The following is a 3782-nucleotide window of genomic DNA, read 5'->3' as shown; positions in this document are numbered from 1 at the left end:
TGTATATTGTTGGTTGGGATATTGTGTTGGTTGTAGGGTGCACTGACAGCAGCATGTCTATAAAACATAATGTTATATTGGTTCTGTTTCAATGGAGTTGCTTGATAATCCTTAATAGAAATTTGTGTGGACTGGTTGCAAACTCACAGACAAACAGACCAACTCTATTTTCTGCCCCCATATTTCTTATTTCTGCTATCAATACTTATTGGAGGACCAGTTTTTCCAAAAGAGAGGTGTTAATATTCTGCTGAGGCAAGTGGAAAAACTCTAATAATAAGAATGTTAAAATGGCCAAACAACCAGCGTATGCCACGATGCAGCGTCGAAGCAGGTTGCTTCAAATTGGGTCACCGTGTTAAGACCCTTTTCTGATTGTATCTAAATACTCTATAGGTGGGGCAGGTGCAGCTTCAAGATACTACTTTTGTACTTGGACATCAAGATTGTAGAAATGGGGACAAATCATCTCATGTCTTTTTTCTTCTTCTTCTTCTCTATGGCTATTGTCCGATGATGTGTGCAAGAAATATTTTGTTGAAAAGTGTCTTAAATTCTTTTTTTAGTTTATTTTTGAACCTGTGATATTTCTTATTTGAATAATATTTTGTAACGAACTTTTCTATTGTTATGAAGGAAGTGTGGTGAGATTTTGTTACAGGAATAGGCTGGTGAGATTCTTTTATAGAAATAGACAGGGAAGGATATAAGAAGAAATTTGACTGAAGTGATGAGTTCTTTTAGGTATAATTGAGAATTTTGGGATTTGAGAGCTTTTAGGATTGTAATTTGATTTCCCCTCTCTTTGTGAGTGTAGGCGCACTAAATCTTGTGTTTTCATGTTATTCCTTGTATTATTTGCTTGCTTCTATATAATAAATAATATTAGAACCGATACGATGTTTGGGGTTAAGTATGAGATAGCGAGATTTTTTAGAGTAATTTCTCTCTATGGTAATGGCAAATGAAGAATATACTCATTTAATAAGTTCACAATGCATTATAGGATTAGTTTAGGAAGTCCAAATATATGATAGATGAGATATTTAAAGAAATGGATAAGGATACTAGTGTGACCCATTTACATCTTTATGATGAAGTAATAATACATAATGTGAACTTGATTGATGAAGTCACAATTGAAGATATTTGGAATAGTTTGGAGCAATTGTATATATCGAAAAACTTGTCAAATAAGTTATATATGGTGTTGTATGGTCTATGTATAATAGAAAATATAGATCTATTGCAACACTTGAATACTTTCAACTAATTTACTTCACAATTGTAGCAATTTAAGGTACTGTTTGAAGAAAAGGACAAAATAATTTTATTTTTGGTGCAGAAAGTCAAGAATATGTGTATTGATAAGGAGGACTCTCATAGGTTTACCCCTGAATATGTGTATACTCTAAGTGGTTTTTAAAGGAAACCTTTTGGCTTAGTGGTATTTCCCTTGATTGAATCGTCCAAGATGCTATTATGTGATAATAGTAGGGTGGTGACATAATCTAAAGAACAAAAGTACCATTAGAAGAGAAACCTTTTCAACTTCTTGTATGCTTTCTTCTCCTTCAAGCAAGAGAATTCACAAAGTTCGCTCTCTTTCCCAATTTCACTAGAGTCTCCCCACAAAAATGACCAAGAGAGAATCCCCTAAATGATCTTCCAAAGACCCCTTTTAAAGGGCAAGGGATGGGGGAAATTTGGGCATTTGACCTTATCTCTTCCTAAGCTCTAACTTTCTTTACAAACCCTTAAAAAAGGACCTCTTAAGCTAAGCTTAAACCAAAAACAAATCAAGAACCTTAGGTAAAGACTCACAAACAAAACAACCCTCCTAAACCGAGCCTAGGGGGCCACTAAAATCATGTTATGGATCCAGAAACTCCCTCCAAAAGGTCTTTAAAAGTGGCTCGAGAGTCAATAACGAATTGAGCAACATGTGAACCACCACGTAGTATGATGAACGACTAAATAGAAGGGGATCCTAAGCATGTATGACAAGGGCATACAAGGCAAAGGGAAACAAGTATGAAATAACATGTGCTATGAGGACAAAATGGAGGGTTTGCAACTATCTTCTACAATATGCTGCAATCTATATTACTCTCTGCCTTATTCTTTATCATATAGTCTTCATCAGAAATTGACATTTGTACTAACAAATATTTTCTTATGATCTTGACTATAAAGGTAATAACCTATAAATCGTCTTAGATATCCTATAAACTAAGATACCTCTTAAAAAAAGAGGTATTACATAGTCTATAAGACATATTTCTAAAAGAATATGGGAAGTAATGAGAAACCAATCACTGATCTCACTATGTTTATCAAAGTTTAATATTTTCTTTCCACCTCTCCATTTTGTAAGGGAGTCTTTGGTGTGCATAATTGGGATATAATCTCATGCTTCCCATGGAAAGAATCAAACTTACTAGATACACCATTTCAATTCAATTCAATTGAAGTGCCTGATATGTTTACCTAATAGGTTATTTGGTCCTACATTAAATTCCATGAATGTATCTAAGGCATTAGGTTTTGAAGTTAAGGAAAGTATAATCCCATCATTTAACCTTTTCACTTATTGAATACCATGTAAGGACTTACAAACAGTGGGCTTAGAATCTATTCACTAGAAATGGTGAAATCTACCACTAAATATTCAACAATGAGAAAATGATGTATAGTTTCCTTTTTCCTTTAAGTAAACTAAGCATTCCTTTTCTAGTGTCCTAAAAGGTTACAAAGAAATCACCTACCACTGAGCTTGCTTTCTTATTCCTTCTCTAGAACTTTCCTTATTTGGTGTTCTTCTTCTTCTTCTTGGTAAAAGAACCTAAAGAATCTTTGACTCCCATATGAACACCCTTATAGTCTTTGAGAATCCTCTTAGCCATCCCAAAAGACATTGGCAAGGTCTCTAAGGTCATATGAACTTTGGTGTTCATAATAATCCTAAGGATAGCTTGTCTAGCTGACCTAACTTTAACACCAAATAACTCTTGTAGACTAGAAAGAGAACATCAAAGTCTCTAGTAATAGACATATGTTGCTATTGCAACACATTATTAAAAGATCCAAGTATTAGACACTTAGTTTTCTAATCTGTTTAATGCCACCTTTGATATACCCCTTTTTCTTTTTACTAGGTTAGTTCATAAAGAATAGCTAGCTCTAGCTAAACTACAATTAGCTACTACATCTAGATCAATCCAAAAGAATAGTAAGGCTTGGTCCAAAATGAGAAAGAGAGTGATAACTTAATTGACATGATATCTGTCATAAAGAAATAACCATGCATATGACATAATTAAGCATTCAAGACAATTGGTAATTAATTTAGCAAAAATGCAGTGCTCTCAAACTATATGCCCTTTTGTAAGATATCCTACTATCATACCTTATTATTAGTTAGAGACCTTGTCAGATTGATCTCCTTGCCTTAACCATGAAATATATTTGAAAGCAAAATCAACATATCTTTTAAATTTAGCCTATGGACTATGCGAGTGGGACCATGTGGGGTGATTCTATTGCTTCATATCCAATGTTAAGTGTATAACCATTATCCTTAAATTATCAATGTCACTAAGTAAGGAACCCCATCATGGGGGTGGTTACTCCCACTATAGACATATCTAGTCTTGTCCATGTGGAGAGTCCATATCTCTTAATCCTTAGGGCCCAACCCATGTGGGGGTGTTGACGAACCCAAATCAAGATGGGTTCGATAATGGAGGCTACGGGTTCGCCTAAAGCCCTTTCTCACTCAA

This window comes from Vitis vinifera, chromosome 6 (assembly GCF_030704535.1).
Source record: "Vitis vinifera cultivar Pinot Noir 40024 chromosome 6, ASM3070453v1".
NCBI lineage: Eukaryota > Viridiplantae > Streptophyta > Magnoliopsida > Vitales > Vitaceae > Vitis > Vitis vinifera.
The sequence above is the reverse complement of the archived record's forward strand: the minus strand, read 5'-3'. Positions refer to the sequence as shown.